This window comes from Ostrea edulis, chromosome 7 (genome assembly GCF_947568905.1).
Source record: "Ostrea edulis chromosome 7, xbOstEdul1.1, whole genome shotgun sequence".
Lineage (NCBI taxonomy): Eukaryota > Metazoa > Mollusca > Bivalvia > Ostreida > Ostreidae > Ostrea > Ostrea edulis.
The window spans coordinates 81,657,476-81,680,287 of NC_079170.1; the positions used below are offsets into that span (position 1 = coordinate 81,657,476).

A 22,812-nucleotide genomic window follows, 5' to 3' on the forward strand; every position below is an offset into this window, starting at 1 on the left:
GTAAATAGTATAGCTACATGTATCCATACCAGTAAGTACTGAAAATTTGTTTTATTCAAATGACATCGTATTTGATGAACATTCCTGAATTAATATTTTTTTTCTATAAGGCACCTGCTCCTTGCTTCTCTACAAAATTTATTTCCCGCCAACACAAGGGTCGGTATGTGGCGAATCACCGGAAGTACGACTGCCGCCAGACGTCGTCTGTTAGCGGAAACGTAAATACTATTTGGAGTTTTATATACATGTATTTAATTTGCATTATTATAATTGGACAAAACATTAATCAATTAAAACTGTGCAATACTGGTTTAAAAAAATTGTAGATTGTAGGTACTGTCAGACAATACATATGAATTTCATAACTAGTACGTAGAATTATGAATTGACTGTAAAGTCGACAACAATACATGCATATTGATCTAGCTATAAAATGTCATGTGCTGCAAAACGTTGTACTTGTAGAAAAAGCTATAGAAACAAGATGACAGTGTGTGTATGTTTAAATTCAACGTGTGTGTTTGTTTAGTTCGCAGTCTAGTCTTTACGTAGTGAACAGTCTGTCAGCCGACTCTCAGTCCGGAATAGAGGGGAATAAACCTTTTATGTCTCAAGATAACATCCTAAATGTCTTACGTCAATCAAACGATGGCACCCCTGCTTCTGTTTTAACCACGCCCACGTTTGCGACATTTCCTGTGACGTCAGTCAATCCGTCAACTGAGGCTGTGATATCCAGCACGAAGCCTTGGCCGGAAACATCCGAGGGTATTGCAGTGTTGACGACGATTGGGGTGACCATCTTACTAACGATTCTGTTCTTTGTCTTGTTTTGTGTTTGTACAAGAAATCGTAAATACAAGTAAGTATTTGAAGTTTGAAGTACTTTAGAGGAACAAAGCTTGAACAGAGTTCATACATGTTCGAATATTAAGTCATATAAGACATATTATGTTCCTCACTCTTCGTAAATATCATTGAATTGAATACCATTAGAGTTTCCCAAAAGGAATGTACATGGCCTTGTCTCACAGGCAAATGTCTGTCGTTAACAGCGTCATGTAGTTTATTATTTCATAAACATTCTTAGGTATCAAATTTCATGGATTTGCCAACACTATAGTTTCATTGATTTGTACATATTTCCATGTTCACTCTCCATATATGCGTCTTTGATCAGCAAACCTTTCACCATTTTGAGCACTTCGTGTCGTGATCAACAATTGAAATTCGTGCTTGAATTTTTGCATTAAAATATGTTGAAGTTTGCAGAAAACAAAATACAGACCATACAGCATTTAGTATATTTTGTATAAAGTAGTGAATTAATCACATTATTTTGTTTCCATTTTCATGCTTAAATCAAATTCCATGACGGCGGTTGGTCATGATTTTATATTCTTGTCTTTATAGGCTGGGAGATGACGACCATGGCAATGAGAGAGGTAAAATTATAGATATAATATACGTATAATTTCTTTTTGATGGTCAAAAAGTTTAATTAAAACAACATTCTTTTCAATTTCGAGAAAATGATTATTTAAAGAGAAGTGACACACTGTATTCTCGCAGCTGAACGGAGGATTCCTTAATATCGAACTATGTCAATAGATATGCAAATGGTTATCTATGTAGTACACGTGATATTGTACTCATTGTTATTGTTTTATCAGTCTCATTACCGGAAGGGGAATACTAGTTTGTACTCCACCCGACTGTCCGTCTATCCGTCCGTCCGTCTGTCACAACCTTAATAATATGATATATGTTCAAGATATAGGGCTCACGGCAGGTTTAACCGGTCAGCAGGGGATGCTTACTTCTCCTAAACAATCGATACATCCTTTGGTGTGTCCTTAATTTTATGTTCTTGATAGGAATTTTGAGATTGATCACTGCTTTACTCTCTCATATTTTCAGATCAAGTTAAAGTTTCATCACAGTTGACAAATGTTTACGAGATTTATAGGACGTTTTGACGAAATTAGTTCCCCGTAGTATCCTTTAACTTAGGAATCTGAAATTTGAAATGTGGTTACGTAGTGAAGAGATACAGATCAAGTCTCACTTTTGTTACGGTTGAACCACTTTAAAATTTAGTTTAAATATTGAATGAACTTCAGGGTCTTTAATTTTTGTTTCCGAGACTTTTTTTTTTCCCCTATGCTTTGATTTAGGAATGACGTAAGATCAGTCAAGCAGAACGTTACGCGAACAACTTAACTTGGGGTCGGAAGGAAAAAATATTTTGTTAAGCTATGCCTACAGGATGATTGTACGCCTCGTCTCCACATTTTCCATCTCAGTCTTATTGTATTTGTAGGCCGATTGATATCTGTATGTACTCAATTTTAATGCTGGTCCAGATATAAGCGAATTTGAGAGGGGTACTCATTGAATTCATGCGTCTTTGATTCTTACCATGTTTAGGTAAACCAAAGACAATTTTTGAAAAGAAACGCCCAAACCAGGAGCCATTCGTCATAAGTGTAAGTATACTTAAGAATGCTATGATAGTTTAATGGTTTGCGCATATTGCTAGACTTGATATGAGATAACTCGCGTATAGTCATTTCTAGATCAACCACTTTTTAAAATTTCTATTTAATAAACTTTTAGCCGTGCAACTTATTTCGAGGACACAGGTATCATACATTTTCATACTAATATTGAACAATATAAAAGTAAATCGATTTATTTTACCGATTCCTGATTACCATCGTAAAATTATTAATTTCCCTGCAAAAAGTAGGTCAGCTTGATGGACCGATAACAGACCTACTAAATTCATTCGGAGCATATACATGTAGCAGCTTTTCTGACATCTCGTGAAAATTTCCTATATATTCCAATTATATTCATTATGAGATCGAACTGAATCACGAAATTGACTAGTCCTCGAATACTTGGAACATCAATCAATAAGAACCAGTGTACGGAAGCAAACGACAACAATCATGGTAAGTGGGTGTTGGTTTGTATCAATTTCAATTTTTATTCTAGTTTTAATGTTGATATCGATATCGTAACATTTTACCATTGATTATATCTACCATGGCTGCGTCAAACCTATAATAGACTTAGAATAGGTAGTGATTGCTCCTTCGCCAAACACTCGGCATCTAGAAGTGAGAATTACGAGTCTTTCGGATATGACCCTAAATTCGGAGGTCCCGTGTCGCGGCAGGCGTCGACACGATAAAGAACCTTTACTGCTACGGACCTAAGCGCTGAGCATAAGTCTAAATTTGTGGTACTTCACCTACAGCTAGTGACGTCTCAATATGAGTGAAAATTTCTCGACAGGATGTAAAATCAATCAATCAATCAATAATTGCGTATATCGTTTAGAGATACGGGAAGATTGGCAAATCCCCGTGAGCTTCACCGAGTGAAGTAAACTTGTTGACCGGGAACTAGACGTACTTTATCGGTGTACTAGCATTCATGTACCCAAATCATGAAACTATATTAGGGATACGTTGCGCATGTTAGAATAAATGGATAATCTGAGAAACAAAAAAGTCTATAAAAGTAAAGTGAATGTGAAAATAACACAGAATGTTATTACGTTCTCAATAATGGTCGATATTGTCGTTTACTGTGTTGTCGGAAATAGAAATAGACGAACAAACGACTTTTAAGGAAATAGAAATAGACGAACAAACGACTTTTAAGGAAATAGAAATAGACGAACAAACGAAAGGCAGAGAATTATATACGCAGTTTCCAGTAAATTGGTTTCCCCACAAACTACGAAAAGAAATATTTCTAAGGATTTGATTCCAGTTCCAAAAATCGACGTGAATCGAAAGGGTTGACAGGAGATGCTTACCCTTCCTAGGCACCTGATACCACCTCTAGTATATCCAGCGGCCATACTAAAGTCTTGTCCTTCTTCAAATTGTGTATTCTGTAAAGGGTTCACATGTATGAGATTGGTCACTGTTTGTAATCTTCAATTGTACATTTGCTTATTATAGGTAAAAATGTCTGTTGAGTGAATAATGATAATTAATTCCTCCTTGACTGACATAGGCTCATTAATTTCAGGATATTCCTCCAGAAGCTTTACCAGTGATCCCCACCTACAGAGAGTCCCTACAGCATGACGTATACAATCCCAGAAAATGTAAGTCCCAATAACATGACATGTACAATCCCAGAAAATGTAAGTCTCTACAACATGACATGTACAATCCCAGAAAATGTAAGTCTCTACATGACGTGTACAATCCCAGAAAATGTAAGTCTCTACAACATGACGTGTACAATCCCAGAAAATGTAAGTCTCTACATGACGTGTACAATCCCAGAAAATGTAAGTCTCTACATGACGTGTACATTGTACAATCACAGAAAATGTAAGTCTCTACATGACGTGTACAATCCCAGAAAATGTAAGTCTCTACAACATGACGTGTATAATCCCGGAAAATGTAAGTCTCTAAAACATGACGTGTACATTGTACAATCCCAGAAAATGTAAGTCTCTACATGACGTGTACATTGTACAATCACAGAAAATGTAAGTCTAGAGGAGACTAATTCAATTTAATTCTCTTAAAAGACGCATCACCGCATATGTTGCATTGTATTGTAGTGTGTTTAAATATCCGTTTGTTTGTTGTTTAAATCTAATTTATTTTGCATTCATTTTAATGTACAACAGCTAGTCGCCAGTTTTGGTTATCCGAGAGCTTAAAAACTGGGCATTTATGTCCTTTCTTGCGAAATATCATGCATGCTATCTGGAAATAATCAATGTAACCACAAGCCACGATGTGTAGGAATCGACTGTATTTCATTATTGGTTTGGTTTGATACTTACATTCTACTTTCTCTTCAGTCGCTAAGAACAGTGATGCTCCGATTCGGAAAACAAGTAAGCATATCTCGTTGACGGAATTCAACGATTCGTCGAGGACTGACGAAAGTAAGAATGAGATATATTATTTCTATTGCATTGCTTCCATTGATACATGTATGTAACCTACTGGCTGAACTATAACGCCCACAAATTCGTACATATACCAGCGGAAATAAAATATCCAATACGCCAGTTTCGAGATACGAGCTCTTCTGTGTAGGAGGTGTATTTAGTGGAACTTTGAATGCGTAAGTGGGCAGATCGGACCTACAGTCAGGGAGAAAGATGACAAAATGCACTAAAAGCGGCTTCTCTTTAGATATGTAAATGTGGTAAATACAAAATACTATCGAATGAAATGATATGATAAGAATTTCGTGTATCTAATTACTCCTTGAATACTTACGACTTATTTAGTCTGTGGTATCAGTCGAATTCTGGTGATCAAACAGCGTATGAGAAACTTACTGAAACTTACTATTAGTCCCACTCCCACATGTAAACAAATTGTTTCACGCCTCACTATGTACGAAAGTTCTCCAAAAGGAAAAAAACTCGGACGTATCTCGAAACCGGCGTATTAAAAACGTACACGAATTTCCACAGTCAATAATTTATTGTTTTGCTGTCTTCTAGTCTTTAGATCTTTTTTTCACCTTGATTCTTTTAATGTTTGACAGGTTTCTTTACGTTCTGGAATAATAAATTCACTTAGCAGCACCTGAGCAGTCCCGCCAAATCGTCCTGATACCAGCACATTCCATACCCTCCCTTTACACAGTAATGATTTCAGAAGACAATATTATTCTTCTTCCTTTTTAATGTTTACCGATAACACGTTCGTATACTATCATAGTGAGAAAAAAACCTTCCGCTTCCTGTAGATGGTTTGCATTGTATAGCATTGCCAGATTTTGCGAATTTGAGAAAATGTCATTTATATGCCACGCCTGTGTGCAGTTCATTTTTATTTTATATTCATATATTTTGTCTTGCACTTTTTCTGCACATTACCTGCATTCAGATTATAATCAGTGGACGTTTGTTTATATACATTATTTGGAAAATGCTGCACACATAAGGTATAAACCATGTCCTTCATGGACGACACTATGCAGAATTTTTCATACTTTAGAATAATTTCTACAGCGCATTTATCCTCCAGTATACTTTATTGTATATACTAATCTGGTATATGCAAGTCACTATGTACACGTAGAGGTCACTATGTACACACATGTAAAGGTCACTATGTACACACTGTACACACATGTAAAGGTCACTATGTACACACTGTACACACACGTAAAGGTCACTATGTACACATTGTACACACACCTAAAGGTCACTATATACACACTGTACACACATGTAAAGGTCACTATGTACACATTGTACACACATGTAAAGGTCACATGTACACACTATACATACGTGTAAAGGTCACTTTATACACACTGTACACACACGTAAAGGTCACTATGTACACGCTGTACACACACGTAAAGGTCACTATATACACACTGTACACACACATAAAGGTCACTATGTACACACACGTAAAGGTCACTGTGTACACACTGTACACACATGTAAAGGTCACTATATACACACTGTACACAAATGTAAAGGTCACTATGTACACACTGTACACACACGTAAAGGTCACTATACACACACGTAAAGGTCACTATATACAAACTGTACACACACGTAAAGGTCACTATATACACACTGTACACACATGTAAAGGTCACTATATACACACTGTACACACATGTAAAGATCACTATGTACACACTGTACACACACGTAAAGGTCACTATGTACACACTGTACACACAGGTAAAGGTCACTATGTACACACTGTACACACACGTAAATGTCACTATATACACACTGTACACACATGTAAAGGTCACTATGTACACACATGTAAAGGTCACTATGTACACACTGTACACACATGTAAAGGTCACTTTGTACACACTGTACACACACGTAAAGGTCACTTTGTACACACTGTACACACACGTAAAGGTCACTCTGTACACCTGTACACACACGTAAAGGTCACTATGTACACATTGTATACACAGGTAAAGGTCACTATGTACACATTGTACACAGACATAAAGGTCAATATGTACACACACGTAAAGGTCACTATGTACACACTGTACACACACGTAAAGGTCACCATGTACACACTGTACACACATGTAAAGGTCACTATCTACACACTGTACACACATGTAAAGGTCACTATCTACACACTGTACACACATGCAAAGGTCACTATATACACATTGTACACACACGTAAAGGTCACTATGTACACACTGTACACACATGCAAAGGTCACTATCTACACACTGTACACACATGCAAAGGTCACTATGTACACATTGTACACACACGTAAAGGTCACTATATACACACTGTACACACACATAAAGGTCACGTGTACACACTGTACACACATGTAAAGGTCACTATATACACATTGTACACACACGTAAATGTCACTATATACACACTGTACACACATGTAAAGGTCACTGTGTACAGACTGTACACACATGTAAAGGTCACTATGTACACACTGTACACACATGTAAAGGTCACTATCTACACACTGTACACACATGCAAAGGTCACTATATACACACTGTACACACATGCAAAGGTCACTATATACATACTGTACACACATGCAAAGGTCACTATGTACATACTGTACACACATGTAAAGGTCACTATGTACACACTGTACACACACGTAAAGGTCACTATATACACACTGTACACACATGTAAAGGTCACTGTGTACACACTGTACACACATGTAAAGGTCACTATGTACACACTGTACACAAATGTAAAGGTCACTATGTAAACACATGTAAAGGTCACTATGTACACACTGTACACACACGTAAAGGTCACTATGTACACACTGTACACACATGTAAAGGTCACTATATACACACTGTACACACATATAAAGGTCACTATATACACACTGTACACACATGTAAAGGTCACTATATACACACTGCACACACATGTAAAAGTCACTATATACACACTGTACACACATATAAAGGTCACTATATACACACTGTACACACATGTAAAGGTCACTATATACACACTGCACTCACATGTAAAAGTCACTATATACACACTACACATACTTAAAAGTCACTGTGTACACAACCATACAAACCCCGGAACGTCCTACTCTCTCAGAGGAATACTGAACGTCCGGTTGAGTAGGGAACACTTCTGATTTAAAATGAACGCGATTCTGGAGGAGAGAGCAACAAATATATAATGGATATTTGGGATCAACCTGAGAACGAAGGTTTTGACCTCGAATTCAGTTTCTATTGTTCGGACTATTTCAGTACTATATTTTACCGTGTTGAAATAAAGGTGTGGGATTTCTTTACTAAAGTTGAATATAAGTAGTTTTCCAAAGTGATTTATTTCAAAATTAGATACCACAACACATGAGAGGAACTGGCTGGGAAAGTAGATAAAATATGTACAAATATGTTAAACTATGTATGTTGTACAGGGCCCAGTTGCACGAAGTTGAGTGAAGTTTGATTGATAGTTAACGCTATATAAATGTTAGAGTTAATGAGAAGTTAACTGTCTGTTAAAGTTAATTATAACCGTCGTGCAACTGGGTCCAAATGTATTTGATAATCACCTAAAGGTTACAGAGAGAAATGAATATGCGATGTAGTACGAAGGACGTTCTGGGTTTCGTTTCGATTTCCAATTGCGGATTAATGATTTCACACCCCACTGAAATCGGTCTCTTTATCTCTTACAGTTCCACCCAAACTTTTCCAGCGAGGTGGTCGGAAGGAAAGAAGCGACCTCTCCCGGAGAGAAGGGGTGGTTACTCCAAGGAACATTACGATCGAATGATGTCATGTCCTGGAATTTGTTAGAATTTATATCTGTATGGTTGATCTTGATAAATAAATTTTTATGGACTTTATTACTTTCTTGTAGGTTTACTTGTATTAGCTGTAATTATGCAGAATATGTTTGAACTATATTGCATATCAAGAAAGAAAACATCCATGTAATTGTTTTCTTTTTGAGCAATCTTCCACGTATGATTTTATAGTTAATTTTGAAATCCGGCTTCCTGTATGTTTTGCATATGTATCAGGTAAACAATATGAAGACTTCTACAACATTTTGTAACTCAAACAAATTTTAAAACTTTAATATATCCTTGAAATCTGAGAACGTATACTTGTATATTAAAATCAATGTCTCGCACTTCAGTCCGGCTTCTTCAGTTCTTGTACCATCTTCTAATTTGCCATTATTCTTCGGACTATCACAAATAGGAAGAAGACGATGGTCAATACAGCCCAGTTCCCTGTAATATAACAAAATCCTGAAGCAAGATTTAAACAGGGGGCACCCCAGAAAGGAAAGTTAATATAGTAGAAGCAAGGTTACCGTGTCTGGTTATTGCCCCTTTACACAGAAACAATGACCATGAGTTACGATTTGCGGAAGAAGAACACGTCTTTCTATCCTCGTATTGTGAATTAGGCTTGGGACAAACTAACTATTCATAATGTTGAAGGAAGTACTAATTTTGAAACAAGACAATTTTGCAGTTTATTGGAGAAAATAGTAATGCTTTTGTATCAATTATACATAGGTAGTAATTGTCATTCCTTAGTACCAAAAATAGGGGGGGGGGATCCACCATGCATATCGAATGAAATAAGTTCCGTGTGCTACAAAAAGGAATATCTCCCGAACAGCTGCAACCATAGCAACTGATGAAATCAAAGACGAATTACATTGTGAAGTGATGCATTACAAGTACCATTTACTGTAAACAGTCGGCATTAAATTCTCTTAGGCATTACAGCACCATTACTTTAGTTGAGCAATGCATTAGCAGTACTTTTTGGGGATTAATAAAAGAAGTACAATTTGTACAACCGATTCTCATTTATGGAACATACCTTAACATTTTCAGATTGTCGTAAGAACCACAATGGCGAGTATCGCATTGTTTGGATAGGACTCATTTTGTGTTGTCACTCTTACACATAGTGCACATTTCTAAATTGGGTACCCTTCATTTGAAACATTTGTAAAGGGAAATTTAAACTCTTATCATCAATTTTATGACAAGTTTAATGATAAAGTTTAACATAAAATAAATGTGTAGATGTAATTGATTTTGACAAATTGTTACAAATAAGGAAAAAAATATATTTGAAAATAAATGAGCTTTAGAGGTCTGATTCCTTTAAGTTTGATTGTTAAGTGTATTGTTTTATTTTTATCATAATTTATACCTTGTTCATCTATCACCAAACCAAATGTTAAGTTTCCAGGTATTATATGAAGAAGAAAGGTTAAAAACATTTTTACATCTGTTTTTACTGATTCTAAGGTTCATAATGCTCTGATTTATGGATTTAAGGAAATTAGGATTTCGTTGTGTACATGAAACACTGTACGTACATGTATTTCCTACACGTAATGTAATGTCAAGTAATTATAACATTACAGTATAATTTAGGGGGTTATGCATTAAATTACCATAACGTGTAATGTAATTACAAATAATTCTAACATTACCCTATAATTTAGGAGGCATTGAATTAAATTACCGTAACGTGTAATGTAATTGCAAGTAATTCTAACATTACGCTATAATTTAGGTAGTAATACATTAAATTACCGTAACGTGTAATGTAATTACAAGTAATTCTAACATTACCCTATAATTTAGGAGGCATTGAATTAAATTACCGTAACGTGTAATGTAATTGCAAGTAATTCTAACATTACGCTATAATTTAGGTAGTAATACATTAAATTACCGTAATGTGTAATGTAATTACAAGTAATTCTTACATTGTACTATAATTTAGGGGTTATGCATTAAATTACCACAACGTGTAATGTAATTACAAGTAATTCTAACATTACGCTATAATTTAGGACGTATTGAATTAAATTACCGTAGCGTGTAATTTGATTACAAGTAATTCTTACATTACACTATAATTTAGGGGTTATGCATTAAATTACCATAACATGTAATGTAATTGCAAGTAATACTAACATTACGCTATAATTTAGGTGGTAATGCATTGAAAACTAATTAAGGAGTACATCTGATTGACTGAGTGATTTACAAAGAAAGAAGTGGATCACGTGATTTACATATAAATTTGCATAGGTTTCAAGAAAATATTTAGCATGAGCAGAAGACGATGCGACGCATGGTGTTCGCACAAATTATTCACATGGTTTTCATGCAGAATATTTTGTATATAGGGAAATAATCAAATTCATTGAACAAATGTTGAATCCTCACCTTGCCATGCAACACCGGCATCGCATCCGTCGAGGTCAGATGCCTCCGCAGGAATAATCTCTACATGAAATGAAAACAATTATACACAGACGGAAACTAAATTGAAACAAACTAAATTCTGTATGAAGAAGAAATTTATTGTTTGAAATTCCATTAAAGCGCTTCATGAAATATTCCAAGAAAAATGAAATATATTCTTATATTTACATTCTACTTTCATCGGAATTTCCAACAGTTACTGTTAAAATAGAAGTACTATATTTATCAAGATTCATACGCGCATTGTTCACAATTACAAGTATTTCATAAGGAAAAGATATAAAAGGCAAAAGCATTGAAAATGTAAACATTGAGTGTTAAATGGTTCTGTTTTCTAACTTGAAGAGACGATGAACGGTGGGTAAATTGCTGTACTTTTATTGTAATTATAATTATTAGATATTAGAGGGGAACGTGTAAACCAATGTTTATTTCATATTTCATCAATATTGAAGTTTGGATACTAAAATCATAATGTTCATCGCTTTGTTAAAAATCATACCAAACATTGTGTGCTATAAGGAATCGTTCATAGTAGTAAATGTATAGATATATAGTCAAACTTACCATTCAACACGGCACACACTCCTACAAGGAGCGAGACGACCTGTTCCGCTAACATCACGTAACACACAGGTGTAAGTAATGCGGTTTTACGAAGTCCACACAAATATCATTTCTCCTGCATGAAAATTAGCCTACCCTTGGAGGGTGTCTTTACATTCAGCGCAATTCAGGGGATAAACAAGTGATAGAAGACTAATGATCGCCTGTCGGACTCTTTTGACAATAAGTGACAGGTTTTGTGTTGAGAAGAATTGGCTGATAGATATCGGCAATTTCCGTTTGGTTCCTTGCGTGCGTTTCGTTTTGTGGTTTCCAAAAAAATCCCCAATCTTGTAATTGAGACTCGTCAATATATTATATGGCGTAATTGATGGTTATTGTATACCACTGATGGAGTGATATCAATGATTGGATAATTAACATTATACACTGTTAACTTTTGTGTGTGTTTATATTTAAGGTTGTATATTGCCGTTTTTATAGTCATAATTATGCATGACAGGTTCTCTTCAAATATGTCTCCAACACATGCGTTCTTGCATGTCATAGATTATAATGTATTTTGGAGAAGTATTTCATAGGAAGTCGGTTATAATTCCTATTGAAAAGCGGGTTTCTCTAACGAAAATTAAAAAAATAATGATGATTTATTTGATATTTAGTAGTTATTGGAAAAGAAATCATTTGATGTAGTTTGGAAAAAAGTTATAGCTATGAATTAAGGAAAAACAGTGCACTTCTTGTCTGCTCCGTTATGATATAGCCACTTTTTATTTTTTTTTAATTATTTTTTTTTATTAACCTTCATATTCACAATATTTTTACAAAAGCAAACAATAACATATACATACATGTACATATATACGCATACATATACACATGTACACATATATAACCACTTTTATGCCCCGTTAAGATATACATTGTACCCACTTTTATGTCCCGGTAAGATATGCCCACTTTGAAAGTTTTTCAGAGTGTGTTTGATAAAAAAAAAAAAAAAAAAAAAAAAAAAAAAAATCCAATGTTTCTGCCTTCGATATCTTCACAGATTGAAATGAAAACCATTTCCTCATGAATATATACAAGGTGTGTACATGTGTGGATCTTGATAGATATAGTTCGATTATTAGCTGGGAATTCTCCGACAAAAATAAAACTATAATGTAAATATAAGAAACAATTTTTTTTGAAAATACATGATCGTATGAACAGCGACACTTCATGGCGGCGTACTTTTCATGGCGCGCTAACATATATATGTAGGCGTAAAGCGTGGCAGGTCATTCCCTCGTGTATACAAAGTGAACTTACAAAAAAAATTCATAAAAAACAAAACAAAAACAAACCAAATCAACCCAGCGTAACAAGCCAAAAATATCGATGGGCGACGTCTGTGCGAAAACGTGCAGTGGATATTGAGTAAAATTTCACTTTCAAAAACTATTTGTTATAAATCTGTCAAATCCCAAGTGACAAAGGGAATTAAAATAAACAACAACAAAAACCTGGGCGGGCACTTGACTTTTGATAGAAAATGCACTACTTGAATGAAATGAAATGGTCTATCGGAAAGAAGAACGGGGACCAATAGCATAAGAGAAACAGAAAGTAATTAAAATGAATGTCTTAAGACGTTCCGCTCTGAAAATTCCCCCGTGCCGTAAAATTAGAATAATACAATAAGAATAAGGCAACGCATGGTGTGAAATACTCTCTTTTATTCATATGAAAACCAATTTAAAAAATTACCAACATTAACAGACAACCAAAACATGATGATTAAAATTGTTAACAAGGGTATCACGTTAAATTCATTGTTCCAAAATTAAAGACACGTGCACCAGTGCACAGATTAGAAGTATCTTACTCCTTATAATCAATAGATATATTATAAAAATATAGAAAATTTCACTATAAAAACAACATTCATAAATTTTGTTACAGTTCTTGGATTCTTAGAAGAATTAAAAATAATAATCATAAAAACAAAAACAAACAAAACAAAACAAAACCAAAAATAAAACAAATGATAAAATAAAATAAAAAGCAAAACAAAGAAAACATAGAGTTAAATAGCATAAACCAAAGAACCATTACTGTAGCTACTGAACTGAGGATTAAATGCGAACTTACATGTATACATGTATCAATGAATTTTGTTTATCTATGATTCAAAGAGTTATGGATCTTGGCTTAGCACATATAACGCAAAGTCAAATATTGCTGATACTGATTTTTTTTCATCATGTTTTTAAAGGAAGTCAGCCATTATGACGATGTAGAGTACCTCCTTTCAAAGCAGGGGCCCGTTTTTTGGTGATTGCCATTACAATGATATGATCTAGTATATAAATGATACCATCAGTCTGACGCGGATTCACAAATTCACTAATGCCTCAGAGGGGGAGTACCTCGCATTCTCAAAATCTTGATTCGCGACCAAGAAGAAGAAGAAGAAGAGAGAGAGAGATAAATGCAAATAACTCCTACTACATTAATCATAAATTGCTATACCAAACAATACCTTATGACTATACACTACTAATTCCAGACACCATTAATGCTCAAAATGAAATGATCAGGGTGTTTCCGTCTACACATTATATTGTGGGATATGAATACATGTAAAATCCCGGTGGAGCAGTCAAACATAAGATAAAGACGACATTCAGCATATTCACATTTGAATTTTTTTCACAAAACGAAGTCAAAAATCGTGTTTAAGGATATATTAAGCAGATAATAGTCTCAGTCGAAACGAATGGCGAAATAGACGATCATTTTGATTTATAGAAATATCAGTAGTTACGCAGAAAGCGTTCGAAGTGGATGAGCTGAGTTCATGTTGATTCAAGCTCTTCTGTGGTCGGCTTTCTCAAGCAGTGATAGCCATATTGAAGGAATTGTTGGCGGCGCCCTCGTTGAGACAACTGACTGGAATCAAGGGGTGTCCTGTCTTCATCAAATAATTCTGAAAAATAAATACACACACGAATGGAAATGATTCTTGAACAAATGAAGATAACGAACAAGTGAAGATAACGAACAAATGAAGATAACGAACAAGTGAAAACAGCAGTGAAGATAACGAACACATGAAGATAACAGTGAAGATAACGAACAAGTGACGATAACAGTGAAGATAACGAACAAGTGAAGATAATGAACAAGTGAAGATAATGAACAAGTGATGATAATGAACAAGTGAAGATAATGAACAAGTGAAGATTATGAACAAGTGAAGATAACGAACAAATGAAGATAACGAACAAGTGACGATAACAGTGAAGATAACGAACAAGTGAAGATAATGAACAAGTGAAGATAACGAACAAATGAAGATAACGAACAAGTGACGATAACAGTGAAGATAACGAACAAGTGACGATAATGAACAAGTGAAGATAATGAACAAATGACGATAACGAACAAGTGACGATAACAGTGAAGATAACGAACAAGTGACGATAATGAACAAGTGAAGATAATGAACAAGTGACGATAACGAACAAGTGACGATAACAGTGAAGATAACGAACAAGTGACGATAATGAACAAGTGAAGATAATGAACAAGTGAAGATAACAGTGAAGATAACAGTGAAGATAACGAACAAGTGATGATAATGAACAAGTGATGATAACAGTGAAGATAACGAACAAGTGACGATAACGAACAAGTGACGATAACAGTGAAGATAACGAACAAGTGACGATAATGAACAAGTAAAGATAACGAACAAGTGACGATAACGAACAAGTGACGATAACAGTGAAGATAACGAACAAGTGACGATAATGAACAAGTGAAGATAACGAACAAGTGACGATAACGAACAAGTGACGATAACAGTGAAGATAACGAACAAGTGACGATAATGAACAAGTGAAGATAACGAACAAGTGACGATAATGAACAAGTGACGATAACAGTGAAGATAACGAACAAGTGACGATAACAAACAAATGAAGATAATGAACAAGTGACGATAACAGTGAAGATAACGAACAAGTGACGATAACGAACAAGTGACGATAACAGTGAAGATAACGAACAAGTGATGATAATGAACAAGTGATGATAACAGTGAAGATAACGAACAAGTGACGATAACGAACAAGTGATGATAACAGTGAAGATAACAGTGAAGATAACGAACAAATGAAGATAACAAATAAGTGAAGATAACGAACAGTATAGGGAGGGACTCGTTTCCTATGAATATTGTAGGAAAATAAGTTTTGTATACATCATCGTTTCCTATACCATAATGAAACAAAAAGGCAACACATTTACACTTTGCAATCCTCAAAATCTGTCACCTCATGTTTCCTTGAGGTATATATCTGGGAAGAAAGTTGCCGAGAACTTATTTCTACAGTGTACTTATCATCACAAAGCGTATATTCATATGTTTTAGTTTGCAATGGATGTAAACAATCACGGTTAGTCAGGGATTTAACAAAGGACCGACCACATGCAATATTAATGGGGAAGATACAGTTTTATAGGAAATGTTTTGCCAAAGAAATACAATTAAATATGACATATTTTAAAAATTAGATAAAGAAGTTGAAATATCGCAAACGATTGCCACCAAGGTATATGACATACATTTATTCAGATAAATAAAGTTCTACTTGTTCGCCGATATATCAAATGAAAGTATGATATCATTTGTAACGTATTTCTATGACAAATGGGACACAGAGGATTCATCAGGAAATATTTACATTTCCAATGTTTTTTACTTTGATATTTTTTTTTGTATGTAAACATTGCGCGTATGAATCTTGATAAATATACATGTAGTACATCTATTTACGGCTGGAGATATTCCAAAATAAATCAAAGAACAATGTAAACATAATTTTACTTTTGGAAACAACCGAGGGTATGAACTGTGACGTTTGATGTCGGTACAACATGACGCGCGTTCTGTCGGTACACTGCATGAAGCGCGTTCTGTCGGTACACAGCATGAAGCGCGTTCTGTCGGTACACAGCATGAAGGGCGTTCTGTCGGTACACAGCATGAAGCACGTTCTGTCGGTACACTGCATGAAGCGCGTTCTGTCGGTACACAGCATGAAGCGCGTTCTGTCGGTACACAGCATGAAGCGCGTTCTGTCGGTACAGCATGAAGCGCGTTCTGTCGGTACACAGCATGAAGCGCGTTCTGTCGGTACACAGCATGAAGGGCGTTCTATCGGTACACAGCATGAAGCGCGTTCTGTCGGTACACAGCATGAAGGGCGTTCTGTCAGTACACAGCATGGATCACGTTCTATCGGTACACAGCATGAAACGCGTTCTGTCGGTACACTGAATGAAGCGCGTTCTGTCGGTACACAGCATGAAGCGCGTTCTGTCGGTGCACTGCATGAAGCGCGTTCTGTCGGTGCACAACATGATGCACGTTCTGTCGGTATACAACATGAGGCACGTTCTGTCGGTACACAGCATGAAGCACGTTCTGTCGGTACACAACATGAAGCGCGTTCTGTCGGTGCACTGCATGAAGCGCGTTCTGTCGGCGTGAGGCATCGCAGTTCATACCCCCGTATTTTCAAAAGTGAAATTTATTTCTTATTTATATTCAAATAGGCCTATTTCATCCAGCATCTGACATCAAGTTGCATTGATGTGCAAAATTCCACCATCACACTTGATAAGTGATATCACATGTGTATTTAAAGCTCAAACGTCTCTCTTAGCAGATGCAGTTCCTGCTGTTAACAAATGAAGTTTAACGTAGGTAACAAATTCCTTTCCACTCTAAGCGTATGTATAGAATAATGTTAATGTGACGTCAGAGCATAACAGTGTACGTATGTAAAGTGTATCAACACGGCATTTTGTCTCCGTACTTCTGATGCTCTTCGTTATGAGTACAATTTGTGTGACACGTGACCCCGAGATTCTTACATGTGCATAGGTCATTGCGTTCTTCCTCTCCTGGTGGGTTGTTTGACTGCCCACCCACACAAACAATTCCTGCTTGGTGTCGAAAATAAAGACGTCCTGAAACAACAACAACAAGGGAGATATCATTTTAGATATTGCATTTTTCAAACAATTTTCTACAATAATGTTAAATGTCAAATGTAGAAAACAATGTCCACATCCGGTATGCAGTTTCTTGTTCAACTGTATAAAACTTACGTTTCTATCGAAATCGCCGATTTTAACCGGACCCGTTTTCTCCAGAGAGAACTCAAGACATCCCTTTGCATCTGACAATCTGAGAAAGAAAAATCTTAAAATATATTTGTTTGAAATCTACAGAGTGAGCACTCACACCTGACCGGTAAAACAAGGTTGCAATGCTTCATTCAATTAGATTACATAAGTAATACATGTGTCGTCTGCACTTAAATCATGGAGAGTAACAAACGGACAGATGATTGGACGACCAGACCGACGGCGGGAAAATGGTTCCAAAACGTGACTGATGTATGGTCACAATCGTAAGTACTCGGTCATTTCCGCAATCGATAAGTTATGTTATTATTACGACTGAAATTGTCATTGATGTCAATATAGAACATGAAAAGCGAAACATCATGATCTTGCAACTGCGCAGAGTTTTGCGGACGAAGATAAACCACAGACTTTTGCGTTAGTACAATGAAGTGTGGCGTCGGTGGCCGAGTGGTTAGGCCGTCAGACTCTCGACCGAAAGGTCGTGGGCTCGAGTCCTGGCCGCTGTGTCCTTGGGAAAGGCACTTTACATGAATTTCCTCACTCCACCCAAGTGTAAAAGGGGTACCTGGCTATAGATAGTGAAAGATATTGTTAGAATGTTAGTGCTCTAGCGCTTGCAATGGCAGCTTGCACTGTATGATTCCTAGGAGGCTGAGAAAGTTCTAGATTGATATAAGGTCTGCCGGGGTAATAATGTACATTACATTTGTAAAGCACCTTTGAGCGTACATAGTGTATGAAAAGGGTGCTATATAAATATGGTATTATTATTATGAAGTGCATATCTCTCAAGGCTTCCCTTTAAGATAATAAAACTTTCAAATTCTCGCTTTACTCAAAAAAGGTTGGTTGGGTGTATAGTGTTTAACGTCCCTCTCGAAAATAATTCACTCATATGGAAACGTCACCATTGCCCGTGAAGGGCTAATTTTTTTTAGTCCTATGCTCGGCGCTAATGGACTTTGAGCAGGGAGGAGGGATCTTTATCGTGCCACACCTGCTGTGACACGGGACCTCGGTTTTTGCGGTCTCATCCAAGGGGCCGCCCCATTTAGTCGCCTCTTACGACAAGCAAGGGTACTGAGGACCTATTCTAACCCGGATCCCCACCAGATGCTAAAAAAAAAGGATAGAGATGCAACATTAATGATAAGTAAATATTCAGTGTAATAATGTGGCTGGATACGATTTCGAACCCGAGACCCCTGCATTACTAGTCAGTTGCTCTAAGCACTGATCTACTGTCCAGGTCGATGTCCGTGGTCCACATAGCCCTAATCACTACATTAGCAATTGCTATACGGGAACCACGGTCTTCTTATCTGTACAGTTCCGGTTCTGACATGTACAGTTACGGTTCTTACCTGTACAGTTCCGGTTCTGACATGTACAGTTCCGGTTCTTACCTGTACAGTACCGGTTCTATATTGTCGTCTGTCTGGTCGGCAATGTTCTCTGTATCAAAGTCCTCATCTACATCGGTCTGATTGAGGTATCGGAAGAATGGTCCCTACAAAGAAGAAGCAGTGAAACCTTGTACAATTAACAAATTTCGAGTTATCTTGTAGTTATTTCCCTTCGTTGAACACTCTTATGTGATAAACATAGAAGAGTATTGTGCACGCATTAATATCATTTGCCTTTATAAAAATTACAAGCTGTCGTGTAACAGCTCGGAATATATAAAACGCAATGCAGTAAATTTAGGAGTATTTGGGGATTAGGCATAAGAAACAAGTATAAATCTTCACCGTGTTTTTTTACACAAACTATTGATTATGTCGAAGTTGAATAAAACGGTAAACTAACTTTCATAAAATATTTTTATCTGGATAAATTCCCTCTTACTACTGTGATTCTTAATATACACACCTGGTTAATATAAACCAAAACCCATTTTACTTACTAACATTACGTCTACTATATTATCAGATTATAGACATGTTTTAAACTATATGCATTCATCCTACGCCCATGCAAGCGTTGAAGAGAATATTGAACATTTCTCACATTAAGGAGCTGATGTCTAGAAAATTGTGCATTCAAGAGGCATTGTTGCCTTAAATCTAGTTTCTTCCATAACACTCTACCTTTCTAAGCTGGCGAATTCAAAACCTGTTAAATCTGAACTACCTCACGATTATTAAGTCAAAGTAGCAGGGAAAAAAACTTTTATTTTAAGCCAATTTTGTTTGGTAGTTGTTTTACATCCCTAGTTGACATTTCTTTTACTCGTAAAGACGTCTCCAAACTTGTTTTCAATACGCCTGCGCGAAAATGATACCGAACGAAAATAACAGGGCTAAACTAAAGTTGTGGGGGGGGGGGGGGGGGTTAACATACGGCGAAACTAAGATTGGAGGAAAATAAAACAGGGCGAAACTAAGATTGGAGGAAAATAAAACAGGGCGAAACTAAGATTGGGGGAAAATAAAACAGGGCGAAACTAAGATTGGAGGAAAATAAAACAGGGCGAAACTAAGATTGGAGGAAAATAAAACAGGGCGAAACTAAGATTGGAGGAAAATAAAACAGGGCGAAACTAAGATTGGGGGAAAATAATGTAATACAGACTCTTCGGGGAAAAATAACAATGGATGAAACTAACGAAGAGGAAACGTTCCCATTACAACACTGCACGTTATTATTCGAAATATTGGAGAAAACGTCCGAAAACAACTGCATTCTTAGAAAAGTACTTGTCTGCACAACTGCATGCAATGATCCAGACGTCATATCGCTTTGATTGGTACATGTGAAATAAACTAACAAACTGATGTCACGTTATTTCGATGGAACGATATACATGTAATAAAATATATCCTATATGATACGAAGGTTTCGTTTTTAACCAACAATGTCCGAAATCTCCTATAAGCAAGTATTGACAAGGAATACATTATTGATATATCTGCAAGTCCAGATTCAGTTCACAAATTATTCCTATCATCATCTGAATATGTACAATGTACATGTATCAATAGCAATGTTTTTTTTTTCAATTTATGTTAAAGATTTCACTTCATTGGAATCTCATAGAACTTACATGTAAAATTAGCATTATAGGGTCTGTAAGTCTCGTCATGTGATTGCCGAGATTTAGCGAGATTATTAACTTCCGGGTACATCAACATCTCAGATTGCAGTGTGTAGAGAGTGTTATACATAGATATAGCGTTATCAATCGATTATGTGGAGGTTTTAACGAGATAAACATGGGAATTGAAGCATTAGTGGAGTGGTCGAGGATTCTTCGCTTCGTGTTTGACGAACTACGTGTAATAACCGCCAGTGTACAAGCATCGACGAGGGTACGTCTTGCAGATAAAGAGCAGGTTGGTAAAAGTTTAATCTATGAACTAGAGAGATGTGCGATACGTTTTTATATTCTCAAATCATTCCAATTAAAAGTATATTAATACTTGAAAATAAAAACGGATTATGCATAAAACTTGCTTTGTATTTATACGAACGTACTGGGGGGGGGGGGGGGGGGGACAACGATACTACATTTACGCACCTGCAGTGTACAGTTGTATATTCAATAAACAAAGCGCATTAAATATGCCTATCTATATCAGTTACATCACAGATGGGTTAAGATTGTTTAATATTTTAAAAATATTTTATAGATATGCCTTGAATCTGAGGATAAAGGTGTTGTGCATTGTGCAGTCATCATTAATGTGGATGTCTGATGCCAGTATGCCCATAATGGGGCAGTATAAAGGTCGATCTTCATATGACAGCAAATTTTCAAAGGCAGGTACACAATTTAAAGATAAAATAATGTCAATACATGTTTGGATCTATATCTATTATGATTATAATAATTATAAGTTTATATGTTGTAAACTTTCTTTCTTTTTAAAAATTTCTTTCTTTATAAACTGTCTTGCTGTTATGCTCTATGGGCCCAAAATTGGAATAAACTTATCTTATTTATACCCAAAGTAGGTAATAAATGGGTTCGAACTATGAAGATAAAATTTTTACATGTTGATATATTGGAATTTTTCAGATATAAGAAAGGCAAATAAAACTGTTCAATGCAAAATACGCCAGTAGTTGGATAAAACATCCAAAGTCGGCACAGTCAAAGTTCACAACAACAATGGAGGAATTAACTGCATCCTCATTCCACAGGGCAACAGGCCATTTTCAGCAACCCCTGAAATTCTTAATTGAGGCTAAGTGCCCATTTTCAGCTCGAACAATGACAATTAAAGAGGCTTGTGCAAATGTTGGGATTTCCCTCTTGTTAAGTCAGCATTATAGATTGAACAATTATGTGTATGTGTACCTAATACATGTACATTAGCTGTACATATATGTATTCACATACATGTATATCATTATGGATGTATCCAAGTTTATTATAACTTTAAAGTAACATTTTATGAATGAAATACAAATACTACTTAGGCTTCATTGTGATATTGAACTGCTAATGTTCTTTATAAACTTTACTTGCATCAAGTTTTGAATACTGCAGTACATCTATGTCAAAATAAGTATGCATATTGCAGTATAATACTTTTAACACTAATCAGAGCACTTGTAAATCATGTATATTTTATCAATACATGTAATGACATTTGCCATTTTAGAATGTGATGCAAGGGATGGTTCGCTGCACCTCAAAACAAAATTTGAATATTGGCATCAGATTCAAGGACAACACCACCTGAAAGACACCCAATGCTGTGATTTGCTAGTGTGGATTCCTAGTGAC

At 35.9% G+C, this 22,812-nt stretch overlaps 4 long non-coding RNA genes across 4 annotated transcripts; 2 read left to right on the forward strand and 2 right to left on the reverse strand.

Moving 5' to 3' along the window:
* Positions 1–4,056: 4,056 nt before the first annotated feature.
* On the forward strand, positions 4,057–8,894 carry LOC130048579 (uncharacterized). Its single transcript, XR_008797360.1, has 4 exons — positions 4,057–4,135; positions 4,853–4,939; positions 5,554–5,653; positions 8,724–8,894. It is a non-coding gene; the product is annotated as an uncharacterized LOC130048579 (long non-coding RNA).
* Positions 8,895–9,113: 219 nt separating this feature from the next.
* Positions 9,114–12,111, reverse strand: LOC125654748 (uncharacterized). Its single transcript, XR_007362454.2, has 3 exons — positions 11,868–12,111; positions 11,262–11,321; positions 9,114–9,287 (listed from the first exon to the last, which is right to left on the reverse strand). It is a non-coding gene; the product is annotated as an uncharacterized LOC125654748 (long non-coding RNA).
* A 1,460-nt stretch (positions 12,112–13,571) lies between these two features.
* LOC130048577 (uncharacterized) lies at positions 13,572–19,798 on the reverse strand. The gene is made up of 4 exons (XR_008797357.1): positions 19,484–19,798; positions 18,036–18,114; positions 17,799–17,894; positions 13,572–14,841 (listed from the first exon to the last, which is right to left on the reverse strand). It is a non-coding gene; the product is annotated as an uncharacterized LOC130048577 (long non-coding RNA).
* Positions 19,799–21,140: 1,342 nt separating this feature from the next.
* LOC130048575 (uncharacterized) lies at positions 21,141–22,812 on the forward strand. The gene is made up of 3 exons (XR_008797355.1): positions 21,141–21,412; positions 21,710–21,843; positions 22,099–22,812. It is a non-coding gene; the product is annotated as an uncharacterized LOC130048575 (long non-coding RNA).